The following is a 16,235-nucleotide window of genomic DNA, read 5'->3' as shown; positions in this document are numbered from 1 at the left end:
TGTGGCAAGGTAAAGCCAATGCCCTCCACTTCTCTGGAAGAAACCACAGTGCCCAGCCATGTTCTAAGCCCTCCCATCCTCCCTGGGCTTCTGGCAGCAGGAGTGAAAAGAGAGCAGCAGAGCACTGGGACCCGTTTGACAAAAACCGGCTTCCCACGGGAAAGTCTTTCTCCACGTGCTGACATGCTCCCAGGTGCCTGTGGCAAGGAGAAGGAAATGCCATACACTGACCTGGAAGAGACCACAGGGCCCAGGCACAGTCTGAACCCTTCCCTCAACCCGGAGGTTTTGCTAGCAGGAGTTCAAGCCCAAGGAACACAGCCCGGAGACCCCTGGGGCAAAAACGGCTTCCGACGAACAATAGGTGCTTGCTGTGGAACACCTATCCCAAGTGGGGGTAGCCAGCTCAACAAAATGCCACACACCCAGGTGTAAGAAACAACATTGCCCAGGCATGGTCTAAGCCCCTCACCTCGTCCCTGTGCTTTTGGGAGCCGGAGGGACACCCGAGGCCCATGGCCCTGAGACCCCTTTGCAAAAAGCCGGCTTCCCACGGAAACAGTTTTCCTGAGGTGCAGACCCTCTCACAAGTGGTTGTGGCAAGGTAAAGCCAATGCCCTCCACTTCTCTGGAAGAAACCCCAGTGCCCAGCCATGTTCTAAGCCGTCCCATTCTCCCTGGGCTTCTGGCAGCAGGAGTGAAAAGAGAGGAGCAGAGCACTGGGACCCGTTTGACAAAAACCGGCTTCCCACGGGAAAGTCTTTCTCCACGTGCAGACATGCTCCCAGGTGCCTGTGGCAAGGGGAAGGAAATGCCATACACTGACCTGGAAGAGACCAATGGGCCCAGGCACAGTCTGAACCCTTCCCTCAACCCGGCGGTTTTGCTAGCAGGAGTTCAACCCCAACGAACACAGCCCGGAGACCCCTGGGGCAAAAACGGCTTCCGACGAACAATAGGTGCTTGCTGTGGAACACCTATCCCAAGTGGGGGTAGCCAGCTCAACAAAATGCCACACACCCAGGAGTAAGAAAGAACATTGCCCAGGCATGGTCTAAGCCCCTCACCTCGTCCCTGTGCTTTGGGGAGCCGGAGGGACACCCGAGGCCCATGGCCCTGAGACCCCTTTGCAAAAAGCCGGCTTCCCACGGAAACAGTTTTCCTGAGGTGCAGACCCTATCCCAAGTGGTTGTGGCAAGGTAAAGCCAATGCCCTCCACTTCTCTGGAAGAAACCCCAGTGCCCAGCCATGTTCTAAGCCCTCCCATCCTCCCGTGGCTTCTGGCAGCAGGAGTGAAAAGAGAGGAGCAGAGCACTGGGACCCGTTTGACAAAAACCGGCTTCCCACGGGAAAGTCTTTCTCCACGTGCAGACATGCTCCCAGGTGCCTGTGGCAAGGGGAAGGAAATGCCATACACTGACCTGGAAGAGACCACAGGGCCCAGGCACAGTCTGAACCCTTCCCTCAACCGGCGGTTTTGTTAGCAGGAGTTCAAGCCCAACGAACACAGCCCGGAGACCCCTGGGGCAAAAACGGCTTCCGACGAACAATAGGTGCTTGCTGTGAAACACCTATCCCAAGTGGGGGTAGCCAGCTCAACAAAATGCCACACACCCAGGTGTAAGAAACAACATTGTCCAGCCATGGTCTAAGCCCCTCACCTCGTCCCTGTGCTTTGGGGAGCCGGAGGGACACCCGAGGCCCATGGCCCTGAGACCCCTTTGCAAAAAGCCGGCTTCCCACGGAAACAGTTGTCCTGATGTGCAGACCCTATCCCAAGTGGTTGTGGCAAGGTAAAGCCAATGCCCTCCACTTCTCTGGAAGAAACCACAGTGCCCAGGCATGTTCTAAGCCCTCCCATCCTCCCTGGGCTTCTGGCAGCAGGAGTGAAAAGAGAGGAGCAGAGCACTGGGACCCGTTTGACAAAAACCGGCTTCCCACGGGAAAGTCTTTCTCCACGTGCAGACATGCTCCCAGGTGCCTGTGGCAAGGGGAAGGAAATGCCATACACTGACCTGGAAGAGACCACAGGGCCCAGGCACAGTCTGAACCCTTCCCTCAACCCGGCGGTTTTGCTAGCAGGAGTTCAACCCCAACGAACACAGCCCGGAGACCCCTGGGGCAATAACGGCTTCCGACGAACAATAGATGCTTGCTGTGGAACACCTATCCCAAGTGGGGGTAGCCAGCTCTACAAAATGCCACACACCCAGGTGTAAGAAACAACATTGCCCAGGCATGGTCTAAGCCCCTCACCTCGTCCCTGTGCTTTGGGGAGCCGGAGGGACACCCGAGGCCCACGGCCCTGAGACCCCTTTGCAAAAAGCCGGCTTCCCACGAAAACAGTTTTCCTGAGGTGCAGACCCTATCCCAAGTGGTTGTGGCAAGGTAAAGCCAATGCCCTCCACTTCTCTGGAAGAAACCCCAGTGCCCAGCCATGTTCTAAGCCCTCCCATCCTCCCTGGGCTTCTGGCAGCAGGAGTGAAAAGAGAGCAGCAGAGCACTGGGACCCGTTTGACAAAAACCGGCTTCCCACGGGAAAGTCTTTCTCCACGTGCTGACATGCTCCCAGGTGCCTGTGGCAAGGAGAAGGAAATGCCATACACTGACCTGGAAGAGACCACAGGGCCCAGGCACAGTCTGAACCCTTCCCTCAACCCGGAGGTTTTGCTAGCAGGAGTTCAAGCCCAAGGAACACAGCCCGGAGACCCCTGGGGCAAAAACGGCTTCCGACGAACAATAGGTGCTTGCTGTGGAACACCTATCCCAAGTGGGGGTAGCCAGCTCAACAAAATGCCACACACCCAGGTGTAAGAAACAACATTGCCCAGGCATGGTCTAAGCCCCTCACCTCGTCCCTGTGCTTTTGGGAGCCGGAGGGACACCCGAGGCCCATGGCCCTGAGACCCCTTTGCAAAAAGCCGGCTTCCCACGGAAACAGTTTTCCTGAGGTGCAGACCCTCTCACAAGTGGTTGTGGCAAGGTAAAGCCAATGCCCTCCACTTCTCTGGAAGAAACCCCAGTGCCCAGCCATGTTCTAAGCCGTCCCATTCTCCCTGGGCTTCTGGCAGCAGGAGTGAAAAGAGAGGAGCAGAGCACTGGGACCCGTTTGACAAAAACCGGCTTCCCACGGGAAAGTCTTTCTCCACGTGCAGACATGCTCCCAGGTGCCTGTGGCAAGGGGAAGGAAATGCCATACACTGACCTGGAAGAGACCAATGGGCCCAGGCACAGTCTGAACCCTTCCCTCAACCCGGCGGTTTTGCTAGCAGGAGTTCAACCCCAACGAACACAGCCCGGAGACCCCTGGGGCAAAAACGGCTTCCGACGAACAATAGGTGCTTGCTGTGGAACACCTATCCCAAGTGGGGGTAGCCAGCTCAACAAAATGCCACACACCCAGGTGTAAGAAAGAACATTGCCCAGGCATGGTCTAAGCCCCTCACCTCGTCCCTGTGCTTTGGGGAGCCGGAGGGACACCCGAGGCCCATGGCCCTGAGACCCCTTTGCAAAAAGCCGGCTTCCCACGGAAACAGTTTTCCTGAGGTGCAGACCCTATCCCAAGTGGTTGTGGCAAGGTAAAGCCAATGCCCTCCACTTCTCTGGAAGAAACCCCAGTGCCCAGCCATGTTCTAAGCCCTCCCATCCTCCCGTGGCTTCTGGCAGCAGGAGTGAAAAGAGAGGAGCAGAGCACTGGGACCCGTTTGACAAAAACCGGCTTCCCACGGGAAAGTCTTTCTCCACGTGCAGACATGCTCCCAGGTGCCTGTGGCAAGGGGAAGGAAATGCCATACACTGACCTGGAAGAGACCACAGGGCCCAGGCACAATCTGAACCCTTCCCTCAACCCGGCGGTTTTGCCAGCAGGAGTTCAAGCCCAACGAACACAGCCCGGAGACCCCTGGGGCAAAAACGGCTTCCGACGAACAATAGGTGCTTGCTGTGAAACACCTATCCCAAGTGGGGGTAGCCAGCTCAACAAAATGCCACACACCCAGGTGTAAGAAACAACATTGCCCAGCCATGGTCTAAGCCCCTCACCTCGTCCCTGTGCTTTGGGGAGCCAGAGGGACACCGGAGCCCCACGGCCCTGAGACCCCTTTGCAAAAAGCCGGCTTCCCACGAAAACAGTTTTCCTGAGGTGCAGACCCTATCCCAAGGGCTTGTGGCAAGGCAAAGCCAATGCCCTCCACTTCTCTAGAAGAAACCCCAGTGCCCAGCCATGTTCTAAGACCTCCCATCCTCCCAGGGCTTCTGGCAGCAGGAGTGAAAAGAGAGGAGCAGAGCACTGGGACCCGTTTGACAAAAACCGGCTTCCCACGGGAAAGTCTTTCTCCACGTGCAGACATGCTCCCAGGTGCCTGTGGCAAGGGGAAGGAAATGCCATACACTGACCTGGAAGAGACCACTGGGCCCAGGCACAGTCTGAACCCTTCCCTCAACCCGGCGGTTTTGCTAGCAGGATTTCAAGCCCAACGAACACAGCCCGGAGACCCCTGGGGCAAAAACGGCTTCCGACGAACAATAGGTGCTTGCTGTGGAACACCTATCCCAAGTGGGGGTAGCCAGCTCAACAAAATGCCACACACCCAGGTGTAAGAAACAACATTGCCCAGGCATGGTCTAAGCCCCTCACCTCGTCCCTGTGCTTGGGGAGCCGGAGGGACACCCGAGGCCCACGGCCCTGAGACCCCTTTGCAAAAAGCCGGCTTCCCACGGAAACAGTTTTCCTGAGGTGCAGACCCTCTCACAAGTGGTTGTGGCAAGGTAAAGCCAATGCCCTCCACTTCTCTGGAAGAAACCCCAGTGCCCAGCCATGTTCTAAGCCCTCCCATTCTCCCTGGGCTTCTGGCAGCAGGAGTGAAAAGAGAGGAGCAGAGCACTGGGACCCGTTTGACAAAAACCGGCTTCCCACGGGAAAGTCTTTCTCCACGTGCAGACATGCTCCCAGGTGCCTGTGGCAAGGGGAAGGAAATGCCATACACTGACCTGGAAGAGACCACAGGGCCCAGGCACAGTCTGAACCCTTCCCTCAACCCGGCGGTTTTGCTAGCAGGAGTTCAAGCCCAACGAACACAGCCCGGAGACCCCTGGGGCAAAAACGGCTTCCGAGGAACAATAGATGCTTGCTGTGAAACACCTATCCCAAGTGGGGGTAGCCAGCTCAACAAAATGCCACACACACAGGTGTAAGAAACAACATTGCCCAGCCATGGTCTAAGCCCCTCACCTCGTCCCTGTTCTTTGGGGAGCCGGAGGGACACCCGAGCCCCACGGCCCTGAGACCCCTTTGCAAAAAGCCGGCTTCCCACGGAAACAGTTGTCCTGAGGTGCAGACCCTATCCCAAGTGGTTGTGGCAAGGTAAAGCCAATGCCCTCCACTTCTCTGGAAGAAACCACAGTGCCCAGGCATGTTCTAAGCCCTCCCATCCTCCCTGGGCTTCTGGCAGCAGGAGTGAAAAGAGAGGAGCAGAGCACTGGGACCCGTTTGACAAAAACCGGCTTCCCACGGGAAAGTCTTTCTCCACGTGCAGACATGCTCCCAGGTGCCTGTGGCAAGGGGAAGGAAATGCCATACACTGACCTGGAAGAGACCACAGGGCCCAGGCACAGTCTGAACCCTTCCCTCAACCCGGCGGTTTTGCTAGCAGGAGTTCAACCCCAACGAACACAGCCCGGAGACCCCTGGGGCAATAACGGCTTCCGACGAACAATAGATGCTTGCTGTGGAACACCTATCCCAAGTGGGGGTAGCCAGCTCTACAAAATGCCACACACCCAGGTGTAAGAAACAACATTGCCCAGGCATGGTCTAAGCCCCTCACCTCGTCCCTGTGCTTTGGGGAGCCGGAGGGACACCCGAGGCCCACGGCCCTGAGACCCCTTTGCAAAAAGCCGGCTTCCCACGAAAACAGTTTTCCTGAGGTGCAGACCCTATCCCAAGTGGTTGTGGCAAGGTAAAGCCAATGCCCTCCACTTCTCTGGAAGAAACCCCAGTGCCCAGCCATGTTCTAAGCCCTCCCATCCTCCCTGGGCTTCTGGCAGCAGGAGTGAAAAGAGAGCAGCAGAGCACTGGGACCCGTTTGACAAAAACCGGCTTCCCACGGGAAAGTCTTTCTCCACGTGCTGACATGCTCCCAGGTGCCTGTGGCAAGGAGAAGGAAATGCCATACACTGACCTGGAAGAGACCACAGGGCCCAGGCACAGTCTGAACCCTTCCCTCAACCCGGAGGTTTTGCTAGCAGGAGTTCAAGCCCAAGGAACACAGCCCGGAGACCCCTGGGGCAAAAACGGCTTCCGACGAACAATAGGTGCTTGCTGTGGAACACCTATCCCAAGTGGGGGTAGCCAGCTCAACAAAATGCCACACACCCAGGTGTAAGAAACAACATTGCCCAGGCATGGTCTAAGCCCCTCACCTCGTCCCTGTGCTTTTGGGAGCCGGAGGGACACCCGAGGCCCATGGCCCTGAGACCCCTTTGCAAAAAGCCGGCTTCCCACGGAAACAGTTTTCCTGAGGTGCAGACCCTCTCACAAGTGGTTGTGGCAAGGTAAAGCCAATGCCCTCCACTTCTCTGGAAGAAACCCCAGTGCCCAGCCATGTTCTAAGCCGTCCCATTCTCCCTGGGCTTCTGGCAGCAGGAGTGAAAAGAGAGGAGCAGAGCACTGGGACCCGTTTGACAAAAACCGGCTTCCCACGGGAAAGTCTTTCTCCACGTGCAGACATGCTCCCAGGTGCCTGTGGCAAGGGGAAGGAAATGCCATACACTGACCTGGAAGAGACCAATGGGCCCAGGCACAGTCTGAACCCTTCCCTCAACCCGGCGGTTTTGCTAGCAGGAGTTCAACCCCAACGAACACAGCCCGGAGACCCCTGGGGCAAAAACGGCTTCCGACGAACAATAGGTGCTTGCTGTGGAACACCTATCCCAAGTGGGGGTAGCCAGCTCAACAAAATGCCACACACCCAGGTGTAAGAAAGAACATTGCCCAGGCATGGTCTAAGCCCCTCACCTCGTCCCTGTGCTTTGGGGAGCCGGAGGGACACCCGAGGCCCATGGCCCTGAGACCCCTTTGCAAAAAGCCGGCTTCCCACGGAAACAGTTTTCCTGAGGTGCAGACCCTATCCCAAGTGGTTGTGGCAAGGTAAAGCCAATGCCCTCCACTTCTCTGGAAGAAACCCCAGTGCCCAGCCATGTTCTAAGCCCTCCCATCCTCCCGTGGCTTCTGGCAGCAGGAGTGAAAAGAGAGGAGCAGAGCACTGGGACCCGATTGACAAAAACCGGCTTCCCACGGGAAAGTCTTTCTCCACGTGCAGACATGCTCCCAGGTGCCTGTGGCAAGGGGAAGGAAATGCCATACACTGACCTGGAAGAGACCACAGGGCCCAGGCACAATCTGAACCCTTCCCTCAACCCGGCGGTTTTGCCAGCAGGAGTTCAAGCCCAACGAACACAGCCCGGAGACCCCTGGGGCAAAAACGGCTTCCGACGAACAATAGGTGCTTGCTGTGAAACACCTATCCCAAGTGGGGGTAGCCAGCTCAACAAAATGCCACACACCCAGGTGTAAGAAACAACATTGCCCAGCCATGGTCTAAGCCCCTCACCTCGTCCCTGTGCTTTGGGGAGCCAGAGGGACACCGGAGCCCCACGGCCCTGAGACCCCTTTGCAAAAAGCCGGCTTCCCACGAAAACAGTTTTCCTGAGGTGCAGACCCTATCCCAAGGGGTTGTGGCAAGGCAAAGCCAATGCCCTCCACTTCTCTAGAAGAAACCCCAGTGCCCAGCCATGTTCTAAGACCTCCCATCCTCCCAGGGCTTCTGGCAGCAGGAGTGAAAAGAGAGGAGCAGAGCACTGGGACCCGTTTGACAAAAACCGGCTTCCCACGGGAAAGTCTTTCTCCACGTGCAGACATGCTCCCAGGTGCCTGTGGCAAGGGGAAGGAAATGCCATACACTGACCTGGAAGAGACCACTGGGCCCAGGCACAGTCTGAACCCTTCCCTCAACCCGGCGGTTTTGCTAGCAGGATTTCAAGCCCAACGAACACAGCCCGGAGACCCCTGGGGCAAAAACGGCTTCCGACGAACAATAGGTGCTTGCTGTGGAACACCTATCCCAAGTGGGGGTAGCCAGCTCAACAAAATGCCACACACCCAGGTGTAAGAAACAACATTGCCCAGGCATGGTCTAAGCCCCTCACCTCGTCCCTGTGCTTGGGGAGCCGGAGGGACACCCGAGGCCCACGGCCCTGAGACCCCTTTGCAAAAAGCCGGCTTCCCACGGAAACAGTTTTCCTGAGGTGCAGACCCTCTCACAAGTGGTTGTGGCAAGGTAAAGCCAATGCCCTCCACTTCTCTGGAAGAAACCCCAGTGCCCAGCCATGTTCTAAGCCCTCCCATTCTCCCTGGGCTTCTGGCAGCAGGAGTGAAAAGAGAGGAGCAGAGCACTGGGACCCGTTTGACAAAAACCGGCTTCCCACGGGAAAGTCTTTCTCCACGTGCAGACATGCTCCCAGGTGCCTGTGGCAAGGGGAAGGAAATGCCATACACTGACCTGGAAGAGACCACAGGGCCCAGGCACAGTCTGAACCCTTCCCTCAACCCGGCGGTTTTGCTAGCAGGAGTTCAAGCCCAACGAACACAGCCCGGAGACCCCTGGGGCAAAAACGGCTTCCGAGGAACAATAGATGCTTGCTGTGAAACACCTATCCCAAGTGGGGGTAGCCAGCTCAACAAAATGCCACACACACAGGTGTAAGAAACAACATTGCCCAGCCATGGTCTAAGCCCCTCACCTCGTCCCTGTTCTTTGGGGAGCCGGAGGGACACCCGAGCCCCACGGCCCTGAGACCCCTTTGCAAAAAGCCGGCTTCCCACGGAAACAGTTGTCCTGAGGTGCAGACCCTATCCCAAGTGGTTGTGGCAAGGTAAAGCCAATGCCCTCCACTTCTCTGGAAGAAACCCCAGTGCCCAGGCATGTTCTAAGCCCTCCCATCCTCCCTGGGCTTCTGGCAGCAGGAGTGAAAAGAGAGGAGCAGAGCACTGGGACCCGTTTGACAAAAACCGGCTTCCCACGGGAAAGTCTTTCTCCACGTGCAGACATGCTCCCAGGTGCCTGTGGCAAGGGGAAGGAAATGCCATACACTGACCTAGAAGAGACCACAGGGCCCAGGCACAGTCTGAACCCTTCCCTCAACCCGGCGGTTTTGTTAGCAGGAGTTCAAGCCCAACGAACACAGCCCGGAGACCCCTGGGGCAAAAACGGCTTCCGACGAACAATAGGTGCTTGCTGTGGAACACCTATCCCAAGTGGGGGTAGCCAGCTCAACAAAATGCCACACACCCAGGTGTAAGAAACAACATTGCCCAGCCATGGTCTAAGCCCCTCACCTCGTCCCTGTGCTTTGGGGAGCCGGAGGGACACCCGAGCCCCACGGCCCTGAGACCCCTTTGCAAAAAGCCGGCTTCCCACGGAAACAGTTTTCCTGAGGTGCAGACCCTATCCCAAGTGGTTGTGGCAAGGTAAAGCAAATGCCCTCCACTTCTCTGGAAGAAACCCCAGTGCCCAGCCATGTTCTAAGCCCTCCCATCCTCCCGTGGCTTCTGGCAGCAGGAGTGAAAAGAGAGGAGCAGAGCACTGGGACCCGTTTGACAAAAACCGGCTTCCCACGGGAAAGTCTTTCTCCACGTGCAGACATGCTCCCAGGTGCCTGTGGCAAGGGGAAGGAAATGCCATACACTGACCTGGAAGAGACCACAGGGCCCAGGCACAGTCTGAACCCTTCCCTCAACCCGGCGGTTTTGCTAGCAGGAGTTCAAGCCCAACGAACACAGCCCGGAGACCCCTGGGGCAAAAACGGCTTCCGACGAACAATAGGTGCTTGCTGTGGAACACCTATCCCAAGTGGGGGTAGCCAGCTCAATAAAATGCCACACACCCAGGTGTAAGAAACAACATTGCCCAGCCATGGTCTAAGCCCCTCACCTCGTCCCTGTGCTTTGGGGAGCCGGAGGGACACCCGAGGCCCACGGCCCTGAGACCCCTTTGCAAAAAGCCGGCTTCCCACGGAGACAGTTTTCCTGAGGTGTAGACCCTCTCCCAAGTGGTTGTGGCAAGGTAAAGCCAATGCCCTCCACTTCTCTGGAAGAAACCCCAGTGCCCAGCCATGTTCTAAGCCCTCCCATTCTCCCTGGGCTTCTGGCAGCAGGAGTGAAAAGAGAGGAGCAGAGCACTGGGACCCGTTTGACAAAAACCGGCTTCCCACGGGAAAGTCTTTCTCCACGTGCAGACATGCTCCCAGGTGCCTGTGGCAAGGGGAAGGAAATGCCATACACTGACCTGGAAGAGACCACAGGGCCCAGGCACAGTCTGAACCCTTCCCTCAACCCGGCGGTTTTGCTAGCAGGAGTTCAACCCCAACGACCACAGCCCGGAGACCCCTGGGGAAAAAACGGCTTCCGACGAACAATAGGTGCTTGCTGTGGAACACCTATCCCAAGTGGGGGTAGCCAGCTCAACAAAATACCACACACCCAGGTGTAAGAAACAACATTGCCCAGGCATGGTCTAAGCCCCTCACCTCGTCCCTGTGCTTTGGGGAGCCGGAGGGACACCCGAGGCCCATGGCCCTGAGACCCCTTTGCAAAAAGCCGGCTTCCCACGGAAACAGTTTTCCTGAGGTGCAGACCCTATCCCAAGTGGTTGTGGCAAGGTAAAGCAAATGCCCTCCACTTCTCTGGAAGAAACCACAGTGCCCAGCCATGTTCTAAGCCCTCCCATCCTCCCTGGGCTTCTGGCAGCAGGAGTGAAAAGAGAGGAGCAGAGCACTGGGACCCGTTTGACAAAAACCGGCTTCCCACGGGAAAGTCTTTCTCCACGTGCAGACATGCTCCCAGGTGCCTGTGGCAAGGGGAAGGAAATGCCATACACTGACCTGGAAGAGACCACAGGGCCCAGGCACAGTCTGAACCCTTCCCTCAACCCGGCGGTTTTGCTAGCAGGAGTTCAAGCCCAACGAACACAGCCCGGAGACCCCTGGGGCAAAAACGGCTTCCGACGAACAATAGGTGCTTGCTGTGAAACACCTATCCCAAGTGGGGGTAGCCAGCTCAACAAAATGCCATACACCCAGGTGTAAGAAACAACATTGCCCAGCCATGGTCTAAGCCCCTCACCTCGTCCCTGTGCTTTGGGGAGCCGGAGGGACACCCGAGCCCCACGGCCCTGAGACCCCTTTGCAAAAAGCCGGCTTCCCACGAAAACAGTTTTCCTGAGGTGCAGACCCTATCCCAAGTGGTTGTGGCAAGGTAAAGCCAATGCCCTCCACTTCTCTGGAAGAAACCCCAGTGCCCAGCCATGTTCTAAGACCTCCCATCCTCCCTGGGCTTCTGGCAGCAGGAGTGAAAAGAGAGCAGCAGAGCACTGGGACCCGTTTGACAAAAACCGGCTTCCCACGGGAAAGTCTTTCTCCACGTGCAGACATGCTCCCAGGTGCCTGTGGCAAGGGGAAGGAAATGCCATACACTGACCTGGAGGAGACCGCAGGGCCCAGGCACAGTCTGAACCCTTCCCTCAACCCGGCGGTTTTGCTAGCAGGAGTTCAAGCCCAACGAACACAGCCCGGAGACCCCTGGGGCAAAAACGGCTTCCGAGGAACAATAGGTGCTTGCTGTGGAACACCTATCCCAAGTGGGGGTAGCCAGCTCAACAAAATGCCACACACCCAGGTGTAAGAAACAACATTGCCCAGGCATGGTCTAAGCCCCTCACCTCGTCCCTGTGCTTTGGGGAGTCGGAGGGACAGCCGAGGCCCACGGCCCTGAGAACCCTTTGCAAAAAGCCGGCTTCCCACGGAGACAGTTTTCCTGAGGTGTAGACCCTCTCCCAAGTGGTTGTGGCAAGGTAAAGCAAATGCCCTCCACTTCTCTGGAAGAAACCACAGTGCCCAGGCATGTTCTAAGCCCTCCCATCCTCCCTGGGCTTCTGGCAGCAGGAGTGAAAAGAGAGGAGCAGAGCACTGGGACCCGTTTGACAAAAACCGGTTTCCCACGGGAAAGTCTTTCTCCACGTGCAGACATGCTCCCAGGTGCCTGTGGCAAGGGGAAGGAAATGCCATACACTGACCTGGAAGAGACCACAGGGCCCAGGCACAGTCTGAACCCTTCCCTCAACCCGGCGGTTTTGCTAGCAGGAGTTCAAGCCCAACGAACACAGCCCGGAGACCCCTGGGGCAAAAACGGCTTCCGACGAACAATAGGTGCTTGCTGTGGAACACCTATCCCAAGTGGGGGTAGCCAGCTCAATAAAATGCCACACACCCAGGTGTAAGAAACAACATTGCCCAGCCATGGTCTAAGCCCCTCACCTCGTCCCTGTGCTTTGGGGAGCCGGAGGGACACCCGAGGCCCACGGCCCTGAGACCCCTTTGCAAAAAGCCGGCTTCCCACGGAGACAGTTTTCCTGAGGTGTAGACCCTCTCCCAAGTGGTTGTGGCAAGGTAAAGCCAATGCCCTCCACTTCTCTGGAAGAAACCCCAGTGCCCAGCCATGTTCTAAGCCCTCCCATTCTCCCTGGGCTTCTGGCAGCAGGAGTGAAAAGAGAGGAGCAGAGCACTGGGACCCGTTTGACAAAAACCGGCTTCCCACGGGAAAGTCTTTCTCCACGTGCAGACATGCTCCCAGGTGCCTGTGGCAAGGGGAAGGAAATGCCATACACTGACCTGGAAGAGACCACAGGGCCCAGGCACAGTCTGAACCCTTCCCTCAACCCGGCGGTTTTGCTAGCAGGAGTTCAACCCCAACGACCACAGCCCGGAGACCCCTGGGGAAAAAACGGCTTCCGACGAACAATAGGTGCTTGCTGTGGAACACCTATCCCAAGTGGGGGTAGCCAGCTCAACAAAATACCACACACCCAGGTGTAAGAAACAACATTGCCCAGGCATGGTCTAAGCCCCTCACCTCGTCCCTGTGCTTTGGGGAGCCGGAGGGACACCCGAGGCCCATGGCCCTGAGACCCCTTTGCAAAAAGCCGGCTTCCCACGGAAACAGTTTTCCTGAGGTGCAGACCCTATCCCAAGTGGTTGTGGCAAGGTAAAGCAAATGCCCTCCACTTCTCTGGAAGAAACCACAGTGCCCAGCCATGTTCTAAGCCCTCCCATCCTCCCTGGGCTTCTGGCAGCAGGAGTGAAAAGAGAGGAGCAGAGCACTGGGACCCGTTTGACAAAAACCGGCTTCCCACGGGAAAGTCTTTCTCCACGTGCAGACATGCTCCCAGGTGCCTGTGGCAAGGGGAAGGAAATGCCATACACTGACCTGGAAGAGACCACAGGGCCCAGGCACAGTCTGAACCCTTCCCTCAACCCGGCGGTTTTGCTAGCAGGAGTTCAAGCCCAACGAACACAGCCCGGAGACCCCTGGGGCAAAAACGGCTTCCGACGAACAATAGGTGCTTGCTGTGAAACACCTATCCCAAGTGGGGGTAGCCAGCTCAACAAAATGCCATACACCCAGGTGTAAGAAACAACATTGCCCAGCCATGGTCTAAGCCCCTCACCTCGTCCCTGTGCTTTGGGGAGCCGGAGGGACACCCGAGCCCCACGGCCCTGAGACCCCTTTGCAAAAAGCCGGCTTCCCACGAAAACAGTTTTCCTGAGGTGCAGACCCTATCCCAAGTGGTTGTGGCAAGGTAAAGCCAATGCCCTCCACTTCTCTGGAAGAAACCCCAGTGCCCAGCCATGTTCTAAGACCTCCCATCCTCCCTGGGCTTCTGGCAGCAGGAGTGAAAAGAGAGCAGCAGAGCACTGGGACCCGTTTGACAAAAACCGGCTTCCCACGGGAAAGTCTTTCTCCACGTGCAGACATGCTCCCAGGTGCCTGTGGCAAGGGGAAGGAAATGCCATACACTGACCTGGAAGAGACCACAGGGCCCAGGCACAGTCTGAACCCTTCCCTCAACCCGGCGGTTTTGCTAGCAGGAGTTCAAGCCCAACGAACACAGCCCGGAGACCCCTGGGGCAAAAACGGCTTCCGAGGAACAATAGATGCTTGCTGTGAAACACCTATCCCAAGTGGGGGTAGCCAGCTCAACAAAATGCCACACACACAGGTGTAAGAAACAACATTGCCCAGCCATGGTCTAAGCCCCTCACCTCGTCCCTGTGCTTTGGGGAGCCGGAGGGACACCCGAGCCCCACGGCCCTGAGACCCCTTTGCAAAAAGCCGGCTTCCCACGGAAACAGTTGTCCTGAGGTGCAGACCCTATCCCAAGTGGTTGTGGCAAGGTAAAGCCAATGCCCTCCACTTCTCTGGAAGAAACCCCAGTGCCCAGGCATGTTCTAAGCCCTCCCATCCTCCCTGGGCTTCTGGCAGCAGGAGTGAAAAGAGAGGAGCAGAGCACTGGGACCCGTTTGACAAAAACCGGCTTCCCACGGGAAAGTCTTTCTCCACGTGCAGACATGCTCCCAGGTGCCTGTGGCAAGGGGAAGGAAATGCCATACACTGACCTGGAAGAGACCACAGGGCCCAGGCACAGTCTGAACCCTTCCCTCAACCGGCGGTTTTGTTAGCAGGAGTTCAAGCCCAACGAACACAGCCCGGAGACCCCTGGGGCAAAAACGGCTTCCGACGAACAATAGGTGCTTGCTGTGGAACACCTATCCCAAGTGGGGGTAGCCAGCTCAACAAAATGCCACACACCCAGGTGTAAGAAACAACATTGTCCAGCCATGGTCTAAGCCCCTCACCTCGTCCCTGTGCTTTGGGGAGCCGGAGGGACACCCGAGGCCCATGGCCCTGAGACCCCTTTGCAAAAAGCCGGCTTCCCACGGAAACAGTTGTCCTGAGGTGCAGACCCTATCCCAAGTGGTTGTGGCAAGGTAAAGCAAATGCCCTCCACTTCTCTGGAAGAAACCACAGTGCCCAGCCATGTTCTAAGCCCTCCCATCCTCCCTGGGCTTCTGGCAGCAGGAGTGAAAAGAGAGGAGCAGAGCACTGGGACCCGTTTGACAAAAACCGGCTTCCCACGGGAAAGTCTTTCTCCACGTGCAGACATGCTCCCAGGTGCCTGTGGCAAGGGGAAGGAAATGCCATACACTGACCTGGAAGAGACCACAGGGCCCAGGCACAGTCTGAACCCTTCCCTCAACCCGGCGGTTTTGCTAGCAGGAGTTCAACCCCAAGGAACACAGCCCGGAGACCCCTGGGGCAAAAACGGCTTCCGACGAACAATAGGTGCTTGCTGTGGAACACCTATCCCAAGTGGGGGTAGCCAGCTCAATAAAATGCCACACACCCAGGTGTAAGAAACAACATTGCCCAGGCATGGTCTAAGCCCCTCACCTCGTCCCTGTGCTTTGGGGAGCCGGAGGGACACCCGAGGCCCATGGCCCTGAGACCCCTTTGCAAAAAGCCGGCTTCCCACGGAAACAGTTTTCCTGAGATGCAGACCCTCTCACAAGTGGTTGTGGCAAGGTAAAGCCAATGCCCTCCACTTCTCTGGAAGAAACCCCAGTGCCCAGCCATGTTCTAAGCCCTCCCATTCTCCCTGGGCTTCTGGCAGCAGGAGTGAAAAGAGAGGAGCAGAGCACTGGGACCCGTTTGACAAAAACCGGCTTCCCACGGGAAAGTCTTTCTCCACGTGCAGACATGCTCCCAGGTGCCTGTGGCAAGGGGAAGGAAATGCCATACACTGACCTGGAAGAGACCACAGGGCCCAGGCACAGTCTGAACCCTTCCCTCAACCCGGCGGTTTTGCTAGCAGGAGTTCAAGCCCAACGAACACAGCCCGGAGACCCCTGGGGCAAAAACGGCTTCCGAGGAACAATAGATGCTTGCTGTGAAACACCTATCCCAAGTGGGGGTAGCCAGCTCAACAAAATGCCACACACACAGGTGTAAGAAACAACATTGCCCAGCCATGGTCTAAGCCCCTCACCTCGTCCCTGTGCTTTGGGGAGCCGGAGGGACACCCGAGCCCCACGGCCCTGAGACCCCTTTGCAAAAAGCCGGCTTCCCACGGAAACAGTTGTCCTGAGGTGCAGACCCTATCCCAAGTGGTTGTGGCAAGGTAAAGCCAATGCCCTCCACTTCTCTGGAAGAAACCCCAGTGCCCAGGCATGTTCTAAGCCCTCCCATCCTCCCTGGGCTTCTGGCAGCAGGAGTGAAAAGAGAGGAGCAGAGCACTGGGACCCGTTTGACAAAAACCGGCTTCCCACGGGAAAGTCTTTCTCCA

This window comes from Ursus americanus, unplaced genomic scaffold (genome assembly GCF_024610735.1).
Source record: "Ursus americanus isolate L20-20 unplaced genomic scaffold, mUrsAme1.1.p SCAF_67, whole genome shotgun sequence".
Taxonomy (NCBI): domain Eukaryota; kingdom Metazoa; phylum Chordata; class Mammalia; order Carnivora; family Ursidae; genus Ursus; species Ursus americanus.
The sequence above is the reverse complement of the archived record's forward strand: the minus strand, read 5'-3'. Positions refer to the sequence as shown.